Source organism: Phalacrocorax aristotelis, chromosome 8, assembly GCF_949628215.1.
Source record: "Phalacrocorax aristotelis chromosome 8, bGulAri2.1, whole genome shotgun sequence".
Taxonomy (NCBI): domain Eukaryota; kingdom Metazoa; phylum Chordata; class Aves; order Suliformes; family Phalacrocoracidae; genus Phalacrocorax; species Phalacrocorax aristotelis.
This window is the reverse complement of record NC_134283.1, coordinates 32,571,902-32,587,546: the sequence shown is the minus strand read 5'-3', so window position 1 is coordinate 32,587,546 and position 15,645 is coordinate 32,571,902.

The following is a 15,645-nucleotide window of genomic DNA, read 5'->3' as shown; positions in this document are numbered from 1 at the left end:
CTGTAGCCTGGCATTGTGCATAGGGAGAGGTAGCCAGAGCAGCTCTCTTCCCCTGGCCCATAGCCTCCCTGGGGCAGGAAGGGTATCCAAGCAAGGGCTGAGGTAGAAGGAAACAGAGAGAGGCTGGCTATGAAGAGAAAGGAGCAGAAAGGGCACGTCCAGGCTCCCTCAGCATCTCAAGTTGTAAAAGAAACAGAGAAGCAGTGGTGGGACCAGCTAGCTGCAAGTTGCGCAGAGACCAGGTGGCATGAGTAGATCCACTAAAGGAAAGACAGTGTTGAATGGAGTAGGACAGGCTTCGTGGGGTCCTGAATCCTGGGCTGTGCAGCTGAGTCTTGCCAGCTAACCCAGGCAAGACAAATGCCTTGAGAGCAAACCTTCCTCCAAGCACCATCTTTCCCCTGTCCTGGGGGGAAGGGTTGTCCACAGTAGCCTGGGCACTATGGGGGTACATGTCACACTGCATACAGCACATACTGGGGAATAATGGCCAGCATCAGTGTGTGGGCAACAGCTGCTAGTGGTGCCTGGGTTTGCACACACATGCCACCCTCCTCCTCACACAGCTGAGAGCGCTCCCTGTGTTCGTGCATGCTTGTGCTGGCAGAGGTGCTCTGTGTATGACCAAATATCTGAGCAGGGGGCCATGCATGCGGCCAGCCACAGAGCGTGTCCCTGTGTGGCCTCCCTAGATATGGGGTGGAGGGGCACATGCTGCCTGTACTCACACATGCAGCCACAGGCAGGTGTGTGTGCTGCATTCAGCCAGGGGCGGTTATTATTCTTTATTAGTTTTCCTGTCCATCTGACATATTCTTTATCACTCTGACTCAATCTTTCACTCGTTCTCCTTCTCTCCCTCAATCATCCTCGATTAGTTTTTCTGTCTGCCTTCCATTCCCGTATTCTTCATCAGGCACTCCCTCTTCCACCCTCCCCCACTCTCCCTCTCCTTGTCTCTCTCCATCTCCCCTCCATGCAGCTTTCCTCGCTCCTGTCTCATCACCCCCACAGCTGTGGGAGACCGTGAGTGTGGAGTGGTCAGGAAGTGTGGAGTCATCATGGCTCTTTTCCAGGAGCTGATGGCTGCTCAGCCACCAGCCCTCCAAGTGCTCCCGCTCTGTCTCCATCGCTGCCCTGGCTGCCAGGCGCTGGGGATTTTCCTAGCTGCCAGGAGCAGCCTGGGGATGCTGAGTGACTCCAGCCCCCCAACTGGCACAGACGCTGCTATGCTGCTGAATTGTTTGCAGATTAAACCCCTGTCTCGAAGCAGCTCAGGAGCCAACATCTCCTTCAAGAGGGAGCAGATACCATTGGATGTTTGTGCCTTGCTTCTGCTTCCCCACCCCTCTGCTCTTCCTCCAGTCCATCCTAGCATGCACCCTCTAGCAGGGAAAACACTTGTCTTATGCTTCATCCCCATTCCGCTTCCAGGCTAGCAGCAGAATTCCCTGAGTAGGCTGGTGCTGTAGGACTTGTCTGTGAGACTGAAGGCAGCTGGCCAGATGCCAGAAGAGGCCCTGGCTGACAGCCCCAGGCCAATTCACAGCCTTTACTGCCTCTTATTTCAGCGTCTGTGCTGCTCCTGCTGGGGTGCCCCTGCCTGCACAGACCTGCAGTCACCAACCACAGATGGGGGAAGTCGGAGAAAGGATACGGCCATGTGGTAGGATGGGGTTGCATGGGCAGAGACTATGGAGACCAGAGAACAGAGCTGCTGGTGGACCTCAGGCTTTGAGTCATGGTGAGAAAGCACAGCATAGAGGGATGCTCTGGAAGGCACCTTTGACTAAAGACAAGGATGGATGAAGACATACCCTGCATCCCCCAGCAGAGAAGGCACAAATATTGTGCCTCGCCTCCCTCTCTTTGAGGGCCAGAAGGTAAAATCTGGAGCGCTGGAGGACTCAGGTAAGTGAAATGGGCTAGCAGTAGCTGCTGTTGATTTGTGGAGACAGTTTCTGCTCAGTTGCTCTCCCCCCCAACCCAGGAGGAAGAGGGTGCCTGCAGGACCCCGTGCTGGCTGCAGCTGGCAGCTCTCTGCATCGTTGTCCCTGTCTCCCAGCATGGAGGAAATCAGAGCTGGTATTGAAGGAAAAACCCTCATGCCACAGCAGTCTCCTCTGTGCTGCATGTGCGTGGCAAGGGTGGGTATCTTGACCCATCAGTTGGGGAAAGCACAGCGTTTCTGCAGCTGGGCCCAGCATGGTGCTCAATTTTGGGAGTGAGCCGTCCTATGTAGAGTCTGATTTCCCGACACTGTGCTTGCTGCTGTTGCTGGCTGAGAAGCCTTGTCACTGCCCAGCCCCAGAGCTGCCTTTGCTCTTGCCCACAGTGTCAGAAAAGTTCATTTCAAGGGTTGGTGGGGACCTGAGTTGGAGCTGGGAAGCCACATTGGATGGGAGACCTCATTAGTGCCCAGCAAAGCCCCAGGACCCTCATTGTACAGTGGCAAGCTCCCCTCTTGGCAGAGGGGTGCTGCAAGAGGCGATCGGCCCTGCATTGCATCTGCTGCTGATGCTGATGTATGTGACAGGAGCGGGGGTTGCCAGGAGACAGCATCCTCCTCCTCGGGTGCTGTGCAACCAACACGGCTCTGTGCTGGTGATGTAATGCTCCTCCAGCGCCGCTCATTGCCAGCCTGCCCTGTCTCTCCCTGCCAGCGATGGAGGGGAAAATGCAAAAGCCTTAAACAGACATTCCTGTCGCCTTCCTCTATCTGCGTTGTGCTCCCTCACCTCCTACGGTTACAGTGAGCAAGGCTTTGCAGAAACCAGCTTCAGCATGGGCACCAAAAGTCCTCTTGTGCCCCTCCGTCGTGGGTTGCCAGTCCTGTCTCCCAGTGTGCGAGGTCCATCATGGACCTGCTGCTCAGGTTTTGCCTACATACACAGTCCACAGCAAGATCTGAAAAGGTCTTCATCGTTTGTTCAGATATGGAGGGGAAAGGGAGAGGCAGATGGCCACTCACACACACAGAGGCTCATTGAATAAATATCTGGCTACAAATTATCTGCTGATCTAATAAAAAAGATATTACCTACCTCTACAAACCTAGTTTCAAATTATTCCTTCTGCTCTGTTCAGTAGCCTACTGGGAGATCACTGGCAGGTTAATTTGCTATTGAACGGGTCCCAACTGGAATTAGCACTTCAGCCTGCCTCTGGTTTCACTTGACAGTTAATGAAAGTCGCTGTTATTCACTCCTGGCTCTGAACTTTATGCACTGCACCATGTTTCACGGGTGTGAAAGAGCTGACCAGGATATTTTTCTTTGGACTTGCAAGGTATTCATTGCTTGCAAAACCCAAAAGGTGCTGAGATAGAAAATAAACTGCCATGTGTATGCTTTTACATGAGAACTTAGTGTGTTTCTAACAAAAGTGGCCTTTATCTGGTGACTGTCATTTTGATTGTTTTATATCTGTACAGTGCCCCAGAGGTGTGCATAGAAAATGCAAACAGATAAAGAGCATGAACAAGGTAGAGCTCTGGCAGAAGCCCTAATAAACCAGGAGGGTAGGCTGGTGGGGGGAGGCTGGCATGGGGGCGTAAGTTAAAATGGTCCGTCCTGCAAGTCAGCGCTGTTGCCTGCTCTGCACCTGGGGAAGGTGGCATGGAGGGCAGCAGGTCTGGTCCACAGCACAGGGATATGTGCCCTGCGAATGCCACTGGGGAGGAGAGACAGCTCTCCTCTACTTGAAGGGTACCCAAAACCATACCTCCCCAGCACCATCTGGGCTGAGCTCTCTCCATGACGATGAGGACATGGGTGACTTCCATCCCTGTGGCATTTGAAGAGGGTATAGCCAGGAACTGCTGGTCAGAGGACCACCTTCCCCTGTGCTGGTCTCGCCCACCACAGCTTCTGCCCAGAGATCTCCAGGACAGACAGCTGACTGAAACAAACTCCATGCAGGCATAATGGCAGCAGCCCATGCAGCCAGGTTGCCAAAGTCAAGGTCTGTAACAACGCAGATGCAACAGAAAATGCAATCTTTGCAATTACTTATCAGTCCCATCCCCACTGCTCTCCTTGCACAGCCCTCTTATCCCACAATGTTGCCCTTGCTCCATCACCCTCCCCTCATCCCATATACAATTTCTGCAGGCCTCCTTGACCTGCCAGCCATGGGCCAGAATCTTCCCTTGCAGCCCAGGCATGGTTTGGTTGGGGCTCAGTCCCATGCTGTGCCCCTGAAGACCAGTCATGAATAGCAGGAAGAGCTGAGTCAGAGGCACTGGTATTCCTCTCCCCTTTCTGACACCCCAAAGCCCCCTAAGTAATTTCCTTCTCCCTCAGAGTTTGCACCCTTCAGGCACTCAGAGACAGTTATCCGGCTCCTGCCTGCATGATTGATCAGCAAAGCTAGACAGATTTAGTTCATTTAATCTGCCTCCTAAATCCCATCCTTCAGCCCCTTCATCATTTTCCTTGTGTCTCTCTATTGTGTCCGTATCTCATTGGGACAGCAGTGTCTCCAGCTGTGCCCAGGCATACAAGCTGCAGGCAGGGGCTGCTGGTGCCAGCATGACTCCCGGCAGCCCTGGTGTGCGTGGCACAACTCCTGCACCAGGACACCCCACGTCCCTGGGCTATCCCTGCAGAGTGCCATCCCAGGAACCCAGGGTCCCTAAGTATGTTTGGGGTCACCTTGCATGCCAGGCACTATCTGTCTCTGGCTATCCCCTCTCCCTGCAGGAGCCTCCTTTGCAAATGCTGCTCCAAGCCCAGGACCCTCCAATGTGACTGGCAGTCCTCAGTGCCCTCGTCAGACACCTCATTGCTTGCTCCTTGACGAGTGCTGCAGAAAAGAGCTGCCAAAGCAGTCAGCACCAGGGCAGGGAGAGGATGCATGGGGCATGGTTGCAATCACTCAGCTCTCCATGCTGGTGCCTGTTGTGCCAAAGAATCCCCTCCCTGACACAGCCCTCTGTGCACCCTGGTGGCTGCTCCATCCCCAGCCAAGCAGTGGGCACCAGAAAGCAAATCCAGGGCTCTGTTTTCCTAAGTACTTACTGCTGCAGAGTCTTCCCTCTGCAAAATTTGGGCCAAAGTTTCCATTCCAGGCTAAACCAAGAGATGTTTCTTGTACTTATGGAGAAAAATCTCATGACGATGAGAATGTATGACTGATCTGGTGAGGCTTGCCTGATCCTGCAGAGTCCAAGACTGCAGGTCATGGAGCAGGAACTTGTTCTGCCCTCTGGGTCAGGGCTTTGGGGGCTCTTCTTCCATTCCTGTGCAATAAGACATATTGTCCAGGTGACCTAGAATTCAATATTTCTGTCCCAGATTCATCCAACAGATGTACTTAAAATTGCTGTTTCTGCCTCTCTGCCTGATTAGGACCTTCCTCTGGCTGCCTCTGTCCAGATTCCCTGAGAGCTGTCACTTTTCCAGCACCAGAAGCCCAGTGTGGCTCCATCCAAAGCAGCAGGACTGTAGCTTCTGCTGAGGTCCCCAGAGCTGGCTGGTCCACAAGGAAGAAGCCTGAAAGCAGAAAACACATCTCCCCAATCACCAATGGTGTGTTTTGCATCAGCCCTTTGATGGCTGGCACAGAAGATTGTGTGGGGAGAGGGAAAGAGTGTGGGGGTAAGTTACAGGGGCAAAAACACATGCACAGCCTACAGATGCTGTGGGTCGTGTGCTTTGTCCCCCTCTGCTCTCACAGTCCCACTGGACACTGCTGCAATTTTGTTATTTTCCAGAAGTCTATCGGCTATCGGCTCCATTGTTGGGTTGAAGATGGAGCCGTAAAGTTATCACTGCTGGGATCACTGTCTTTTCATGAAGGCTGGTGTACTTCCTTTTTCCAAATCCTCTGGTAATTTCCTGCTTCTCTGTAACTCAAACAACTCTATTGTTGGTTGCTGCTTTATTTCATAAGCTCAGTCCCACCCCATTCCCTGCTGCATGCCCCCAGCCCTGCTGAGCCATACAGGTTCACCCTGCCTTTGCTCAAGAATTATATTTGACAATTTGACAAGGTTTTCTTTGTTTTCTTATTGTCTGTAAGACACTTTTTAGATTTTCTTTCTTTTTTTTTTTTTTTTTGGTTAAAGGCAGATTTTAGAAGGCTGTGTGGCAGTTCAGCCATTTGAGAGTCATCACTAATTTAATCTTCTTCCTAATTTATTAATGGCTCCTACTTTCTTTCCAGTATTTGAGACTCCCTTGGTATATTTGTGAAAACCATCTTATTCCCCTTAACCTCTTTGGCAGTGTTAGTTCACTCTGCCTTTCCTCCCCGTCTCCGGCAGGTTCAAGTCAGTCACAGTCCTCCCTGTCTCTGATACAGTCACATCCCATCCCACCAGATCTCCCAGCAGTTTTGCTGCCTGCTTTTTGTGTGCTTCTTGGTAGGTGACTAGCTGGAAGCTGCCCCCTTATTGAGGGAGTATGTCAGACTCTCCCCATGCCACCCCAAAAAGTAACGTCCTTTCCTCCTCACGTCTCTCACCAGCAGGCAGGGGAGCAGGGGACATGATGCAGGGTCTGTAGCTTGCTGGTTTATTAATTACAGCCCCTCAAAGGTGCATCCCTCTCTGAGCTGGAAAGGCAGCCCTAGACCTTGAGAAAAAAATCTCTCCTAATCAACAGTACTCTGCAGGCAAGACCTGGAGTTGCTAGTGCACACCAGCTAACACATAATAAATGGAGTAAACTGATAAGCAAACATCACTTGAAGAGTGGGAGAAAAGTACTGAGACTGATCTGCAACAGTAAATATATTAGGCTTAATCCATCACTGGTTGAAGTCCCTGGTATGGCACAAGGTCCCAGTGGCTGCAAATCTCTCTGAAGCGCTCCAGGGGCTAGCAGGGAGCCCTGAAATCTCCCCATCACTTGAAACATGGTAATAACTGATACACTGGTGACCAAGCTTGTAAGAACTGGGTCTTGCCAAAGAGCCGGCTGGGAGAAGGACGGGTGGCATCTGCCAAGGGTGGCTTCTGCTGAAAAGAAACTTGGATCAGACTGGGAGGTTCCACCGCTGGGGACCAGGCCAGCCCACATCCTGGGAGCACCCCAGCCTCCCAGCTCTGCCCAGGTGTGGCCTGTACTGCATCCCCACCACTATCCTCATGGGGCTCTGCACCAACAGCCCCAGCTCCAAATGCACTCACAGCCAGGAAGCAGCTGGTTACCCCATGGAGACAGCATTTCACATCTGCCCCATGCAGCCTCAGAGACCATGAGGGGAAAGAAAGGAACTGTATTCTTACAGGAAATGCTGAGGATGTGACTTTTTTCTTCTTCATTTGCAAATGAAACAGGTCCATCAAAGTCTGATTTTTTTTTTCTAGAAATGAAGTTCTGGAAGCATTTCTTTTGGATTGGTCCAAATGTTCAGTGTCAACAAAGCCAAAATACATCATTGCAGTTTGGACTTTTTCAAACAAAAGTAGAAAGAACACTTAAATTAAATTTGTTCCTAAATGTCATTTTGAACAAAGAGAGAAATTCCTCAGCCTGGAAATGTTGAAACAGACATTTTGATAGCACCAGAATAGCTAATCCTATTAAAATAAAATAAGATGGGAATAGACACATTTTATTCTGTGGGTTTTTTTTTTTTCTTTGGTTATTTATTTAGTTAGCTATTTGATTTGGGCAAAACCACCATAAAAGATAAAATACTAAACTTTTTGAGAGAGCCGTTAGCATTGTGTGTTCCAAGCAAGGTGATGGGACCCCTGGTCTGTGCTGGAGGTATTTGGCACTGTAGCAGTGACTGGTCAGAAGAAGGGAAGCAGCTGCGCGGCTCCACCACCCCACCTCCCACAGGATGCTGTATCAGGATGTGCCAGCTCTGCTCACGGTGTCTTGGGTGCACCCACGGAATCATCCTATGGATGCAGCAGCTCTGTGTCACTGGGCATTGCATGCTGTGCCTGTGCTGTTAAAAGCGTCCCTGAAATAATCCAAGAGAAAAGCATCCCTTTTCAGGACACATCATGAAATGCTGACTTGTTGAGCAAGAAATGTTTTGCTCAGAGCACCTCAGGTCTGCCAGATTTTCACCAGCACTGCAGCTAAATTCCTTCACATGCCCATAAACCGCCCCAAAGCAGGAATCTCACCCCAGTGCTGCCTCTCTAGAAAGACTCTAGTCTTGTAAGACTGATGAACTTCTGTGTCAGTTCATTTCAGAGCAAAATCAAGTTAGGAGAAAAAAATATTATCATAAGCTGGAACTGTCAAAGCACAAATTGTGTTCCCAGATTGCTAGAAATGAGCAAAATGGAGTCTGGCTGGCAGCAGCTGGGGCTCCTCTGCCCTGTTGTTTGCTCAGGATTGTTTTAGGTCTCTCCTTGTGATGCAGCTGCCCTTCCCCATGCTGCAAATTTGGACATGTGTGACAGCCCCTCACATTTGCAGTGCCCATTCCCCCAGCATGTTGGGTGCTAGGTCCCTGCCTTCCCCTCCAGGACTGCTCCCTGGGTTTCAGCCACCTTGCCACCCACCAGCTCTTATTTTCAAGCCTACCTCACAAGAACTCCTGGCTCCAGAGCACTAAAAATCCCCATCTTTCCAGCTACCATGCCTCTCTATCTCCAGGCTCCCCACGTTTTCTATCTGTTGACCAAAGATTTACTTAAAATATCTCTTTTTCTTTTCACCCAAAGTTGCATTGTATTTAGCCAATGTGTTTTGACTGCTGTGATGAGATTGTTTGTCTAAATTGCTAGCAGCTGTAAAATGCAGACCTTGCTTAAAAGGGAGCCAAGACTGCATACCCACCACTGCCATGGACAGCAGGCCAGGAGCTCCATGCCTCCCTGCCTGCTCATTGCTGCCGGTGGCTGCCTGCATTGCCTTGCCCTGTGCCGGTAACAGCACCATTCACCCTGCAGCAGCAAGGATCCTGGTCAGAAGCCGGGCAGGAGCCTCTGTCCCATGTGAGCCTATATAATTTCATTACTGGCCATCAATGCACTTGCAAATCTGCTGCCATTCTCATGGTGCTGAAGAGACACCAGTTCCCTTTTCCAGAGCATCCCCTGGAAATGCAGACAGGAGAGGGACGAGCACAGGCACCGAGAGGCCGAGGGCAAAGACCTTCTCTTGTGCACAGCGCCACGCAGCACACAGCATCTCTTATTTCCATAACCAGCAGCAGAGGTGGCTTGGGCAGTGTGAGGGCAGCTTGGCTTCCTCCCCTCCCAGTGCTCCCCCTGAGCAGGGCTGAGCGGCAGGCATCTGGCTGCGGCGTGGACTGGGGCCAGGACTGGCATGTCAGTGTATTCATTCTTTTTTTTTTTTTCAGATGGATAAAAGCAGAAATCAACAGCACTTGGACTGGAATGCCCTGTGGTTGCCTGACAGCAGAAGCCAACCTCAGATACGGTCACACAAACACCAAAAAAACAATGAGAAGATCTAATTATAGAGAGGAGAAAAGCAGCCATCTAACCAGGCAAAGATTTGTATTTCTACTGGCAGACTCGGAGTGGAAGGCAGGAGGACAAAAGAAAGAGGGAAATGCTGCTTTAGGCTGACTCATGGTTCACTTGACTCCCAAGGAACAAACGTCCCTGTCTGCAGGAGTGAGCACACACAGTGATGACAAGCAGGTGTCACATGGGTCCACCTGGGTGCTGGCAGCTACCTGTGCCACCAGCCATGCCTCATGCCAAGCAGCCCTTCCCTACCCTGGCACAGGCAGCTAGACATAGTTTCAGTGCCTCCTAACCCACAAATCAATATTTAACACTGTGGAAAAAAACATTCGTCTCTGCAGGATAGGCTCTAAGGGCTTTAAAGGACTCACTCCCAGTGAGTCCCCTACGGAGGATGTGGGGCATTTGGTGCCAGGGAGGACCACCGGACTGACCAAGGATGCTGAATGCCCTCGGCACCAGGGGCCAGATGCACTGCTCAATCTGCACCTGTCCCCAAACTCTCCCTGGTGGAAACAGCACAGGAAGCAGAGGTGGTGGCTGCAGCAAGCTGCAGGGAAAGCTGCTGGGAGATGACCATTTGCAGGTGGTTTGGGGGACAGGCTGTGTGTGGATGCTGCACCCCATAGTGGGTGCACTGGCTAAGACAGCCCTGTGCTGCAGGGTGATGGGTGCTGTTGCTGAGCTGGGAGCTGGAAGCTCATGGGGACCAAAGTGCAGACTGGATGAGTCTCAGAGCTCCACTTCCAGCTGATGTGTACCTCCCAGGACCAAAGTGGACTCCCAGACCATTTTGAAAAAGCTTCTCTCTGCAAGGTGCCTGCTCTGGCTGCTTCCATGAGCAGAGTCTAGGCAGTCCACAGTGCTTTCTTTGACCAAGGATTATGGTAGTTTGGGTTCACTGTCTGCTCACAAGCACAGCAATGGGGCTGTGTTTTCAGCCCTAAAACATGGAGTAAATATGCTTCAGCAGAGGGGTGAAATACCCTTTGGGAGGAGGTGAATGGGGGTTGCCTCATGGCTTTTCTCCAGGAGTCCAGTTGGAGGCAGCAGCATCAGCAGCTCCCATCTGCCCTCAGAAAGTGGTTGTTCCTCTAATATGCCATGGGGCTTCCCATCCCCTCTGGGCTGGGATGTGCAGACCCAAGCATCCCAAGGGCTGTGAGCACCTGTGACCCTCTCCTGGCAGAGTTTCCTCTCCAGGCATTCCGCAGCCAGCCTTGCATCCTGCCCAGGCAGCTGCTTTGCTGTGCTGTAGAAGTGCCATGTCACTGCAGGATGCCTGGCAATCCCTGTCTCTGGCCTGACACAGATGCACAGGCTTTCTCCAAGAGCTGACGTCCATGAGGTCTCGAGTCAAGAAGCTGCTGCTGCTGCCAGTGCTGAAGAGCTGGTCCAAGAGGAGTGATGAAGTGGAAGCAGAAACAGCTGGCGCCGGCGCTGGGACCTGCTGCACTTGGCGAGCGGCGTGTGCGTCCTGCCAGCCCAACTGAATTTCCTGAGCTGTCAGGTTAGATGGAGAAGTGCCACGTCAGCCTCATCAGGTCACATTGTGGGGAGAATGCAGCATGTCAGCAGCAGCTTGTGCAGCTCTTGCCAGCTGCAGAGGCCCATGGGCTTTGGGGAGGGCAAAAGAAATGACATCTTGAAGGGAAACAGGGCTGCGGCTTGGGACAGGGAGGTGAGGTTTTCAGCAGGGTTTGGTAATGGCTGATCTTCACACCTGCATGGGTCTACTGGCATTTTATCACCCATCAGTAGAAGCCAAGACATGCCTACTCTCAATGACTCTCCATGGAGGAGATTTGGCCACCACCGACACTGAGTCTGGGCCACCATGTCACATAGTGGCTCATCTTGTCAGGTTTGGCGAAAAAGCCAAGTGTGTAAAAGGTGACATACTTCGATAGCTGTCCTTTTCACCTGGTTTAGTGTTAAACCTCTGGGCAGCAGTTAGGGAAAAGAGCAGTGATACGTGGGGGCAACAGCATTATACCAGCTGGCTCATTCATGCAAACCTGGAGCATGGTGTGTAGCAGCTCTGCATGGTCACAGGGCTGGAGATCTGAGGGGGGTCAGCAGAGCCACGGGGGCCCAGGCTCTTGCAGCCTTTACACCACAGTGTGTAGCCCATCGCAGAAACTGTTCAGTACACCTTTGCTGTGACTTTTCATACCCGTGCTGCTAGCAGGTTATTCTAGAACTGCCCCAGTGGACTTGTGGCTTGTTCAATCCTATTTTCCTTTGTGCCAATGTCACCCATTAGCTCAAAAGATTCTCCTCCATGACCATCCCTGGTGCATTTTTGGGGAGCAGGATGCCTTCTGAGCCATCCTGGTGGGAAGGCAGGCCAAACTCTTCCAAAGACAGGGAGGGGGCCACGCTGGGCTTCTCAGAGTGAGCAGGACTGGCAAGACTGTTCCTGATGAGGCCTCACTAATGCATCATCTGCAGCACTGATGGGATTCTCTCTCCAGGAAGTATTGTAGCTCAGCTCACACATGCCTTTTTGCTGCTGAACCAAATTGGCAGTTTATGGCCCTTCGGTGACTGACTCCCTCAGCCAGCTCCTTCTGCTTTTCATTTACTTCCAGCTACAGTTGAAGTTCCTGCATCAGTTCCTAAGTACCTGACCTCACATTTGTACTATTGAATTTCCTTCCAGGTCTCTTACTGCAGTCTCTAAGGTCACCCAATTGCTTCTGTTTGATATTCCACTGCTGCCATGCGTTGGTTTCCTCCTTTGAATCACCAGCAGGTTTTATCAGCAGTCTCCTACCTTTTGTGCAAAGATCATTAGTGGAAATATTAAGCAAAATCAGACCCCAAATGGATCTTTGAGAAACTCCATTAGTAGCCTGCCTGCAGCTTAATGCTTGCTGTTTTAACACTATCCATTGCTGCCTCCCCTCCAGCCATTTCCCATCTTACCCTTGTTCCTTATCATTTCTCCATTAATCCCCCTCTTCACCAGTTTAATTAATAATTTCTCATGTGCATTACATCAAATGCTTGACTGAGGTTCAGGGAGATGAGATCTACTTCAATTCTTTTGTCTGGGAAAGCAGATACCTTCTTAAAGAAAGTTATAAAGCCAACCTGCCACAGTATGCCTTTGGTAAATCCATGTGGTATTTAATCCCGTTTTCTATTTACTTCAATGCTTTTAATTACAATTTCCTTTAAAATCTATTCTAAAGCCTGGCCTATGGCTCAGGTCAGTTCTCAAGTTGTCTTTTCTTCAAATCCTGCTTTTTTCTGTTTCTGGTCAGCCAGCTCTTCAGACCAGTGAATAACTCCTGTGGGCACGAGCACCAATTGTCTGGGAGAGAGTTACATGAAATGCAGTCTGGGCAAGGTTGGACAGCTTGGAGAAGACTTCCAGCTGTGTCCCACAGCTAGCTGCCAGTGGGGTCCTGTTCTGCAGTGGGAGTTGGAAGCCTTACTGGGAAGGTGTCGATGCTTAGTAGCAACAGAGACTATCAAAGCCCAGAGCATGGTTGCTCTGGGGCAGGGAACCATGATGCCCACACAACCACTGCAAGCAAATATCTAAACCTTCCCAGGAGGGAAGGTCTTGTCCAGATGTTGTTCCCCACCATATACTGTGCAGGTAACAGCGTCTCCATGGAGGTGAGCTGGGGAGTTCAGTCCAGGTCAGCATGTGTCCCCAGGAGGTGACAGTGCCAGTTAGTGCTGCTGTGTGCAAAGATCATGTATCTGCAGACATGTTTCTGTGCTAGAGGTTTCAGAGGTACCAGAAGGCTTTGGGCTTCATGGGACCAAGCTTGGCATGTTGAACAGGATCAGTCATTACATGACACCAGAGTAAGGCTAAAAGGACCCACACCATCTCTACATCTGATTCCAGTACCCAGAGAGAAGAAATGTAAAAAAAGAAGAATGGATGGTCATCCAGGAGAAAGAAAGTGTGGACAGTTGTAAGGAAAGCACCCAGGTGAATCCCTGATGAGGAAAGTCATGTGTCTAACCCAGCCCAGAGATGTGCAGAGCTTAGAGAGGAGAGACTGTTAGCAGTATACTGAGATGAAGAACCTAAGAGAGGAGGAACCAGTGCAACTTGTGCAGCACATGAGATGGGTCACCACGAAATTACTCTCCTTTCCTGCTGAGACTCCTGGCATAGGCCCCCTCCAAGCCTCCTACTTGCTGGAAAATGGTTCAGGGATGTACTGTGCCCACAGGGTTCTCATTAAAAGTGGGTAACACTGTTCTTTTTGTTAGTATTTCATGAGACTGTTGAGCTACTTCAGTTGTGGGATGCTTTCCTTCTTGTACACCTCAGGCTGCTCAGTGTACACGCTCACTGGAGCCACTGGCCCTGCAATAGACTTCTCCTGGCTCAGCTCATGTATAAACCATGGGACTGCCCCATAATGTTTAACCTACAAAAACTATGGCTGAAAGACATGTGATAGTTTTCTATAAATATTTTGTGGAAAAAGAGAGAGGGAAGGGTAAACATCAGCATGGCAGCTTGTTATTTAAACTATAGGCCAGTGTTGGCACAGGAGCAAATGGGATAAACTATTCATGAATATATTTTGAGTAAAAATTGGGAAAACTGCTGAAGCCATCAGAAGATCAGGGTAGCTGTGAAAAGCCTCCTGAGAGGATCAGGGAGGGGTTGGTTCAGAGCCTTTTTTAAATGTTTCTGAAAGAGTCCTTCAGAGCTTCTTGGTTTGCCCCTGGCACCCTGCTCCCAGGAGCAAGGAAGGAGGGTCCCACACCCTGGGGGTCCACATGGGAGGAGCTACACCATGCCCTGTTGCCTCCCCATCCCTCTGCCCTACTCAGACACCATCACTGCCCCAGGAGGCTTGTGCTGTGCCTTGCTGTGGGGCTCAGAGCTTTCCTCTGGAAAGGTGGGAAAAGACTTATGGGGACCAACACCCCTGGAACTACAATGTCTGAACATGGCATTTTCCTTACTTAACCAGCTCTTGATTTTCTTTGCTTAAGAAAAGGGAATTTTTTCTTTTCTGTTAGCAACAGCTAGAAACCACCCTCCTCTAAGCTGGGCCCTCTGTTCAATCAGGACAAGAAAAATTATTTTAAAATGCTAAACTCTTTGCTGGGAGAGGTGTCCCTGAAATGCAAATGGGTGCAGCAGTGAGGGACAGAGGTGGTGGTCATTCTGTGGGAGAGGAGCGGGGCTGGAGCCACCAGCACTGTCACCCAGGAGGGGATGGAAATCACTCCCAAGGAGTTATTTGGTTTGGTATGGGGCACTGTGGTGATGCTGACGGGCGGTGGGTGAGGAGAGGATGTCTGATCTTGCTCCTGCTCTTCAGCTGATGAAGAGGTTCCACTGACCCTGTGCCCAGCTCCCAGCAGACTTGACTCCGAGATTGCTATGCAGGGTACAATCGACAGGTCATCTTCCAGCTTCACAGAACCCTATCCTGAATTGGCAGAAGTACCTGTGAACCAGAACCAAACTAAAAGACTATGTTTGTATTTATGGGTTTTTTTTCAGCAACATATGTTTAGTAGCAGATGCTTCCTATGGGAATGTGACCAAAGAAAGGATGCCTTTGCCTGACCCTCTTTCCACACTGTGCAGACCCAAGAGGAAAATGGAGAACAAATATTTGTTTTCAGATGTTCAGGAAGCTGCATTTCCACCCTGACAGCCCCTTCACCCTGCACAGAAAATCTCTCTGTGTTTGCAGATATATGTGCTTACCAGCTCCAGTGTATAAACAACTGTGTCCTCTTGCCAGTCTGCATTTATCTTGTAGCAAAACTCAGATGCAGATTATATACATATGAGGTGTAGCCTAGAAATTTTTGGTTAGTTCCCAAAGCAGCCTGAAGTACTGAAGTCATTGCACATCTTTGAACTAGGGAATGAAAGAACCAGAGGAGTTCCTGGAGCTTCCTCAGATCCTGAATTTTGGACAGCTATTACTTATATGTGCTCTTCAGACACTAAGAATTTGCCAGCCCTTCCTAATAAAATCCTGAAAATACCTTTTAACTGGACCAGGCCCTGGCCTCTGAAGCCTGGATCACAAGGAGCTCCAAAGCAGAGGCTACTCACAGGGAGCAGCTCCTCCATGCTCCAAGAGCATATCTCCGTCTGTGGGCTGGTGTCCCACTCCTCACATGGATCCTCTTCCATTTCTTCTCCTCCAAGCCCCTGTTGTGTTTAAACACAGAAGGTGGTGGCACAGTATGTACCAGTATGGGCGACTGGAGGAGTGGGA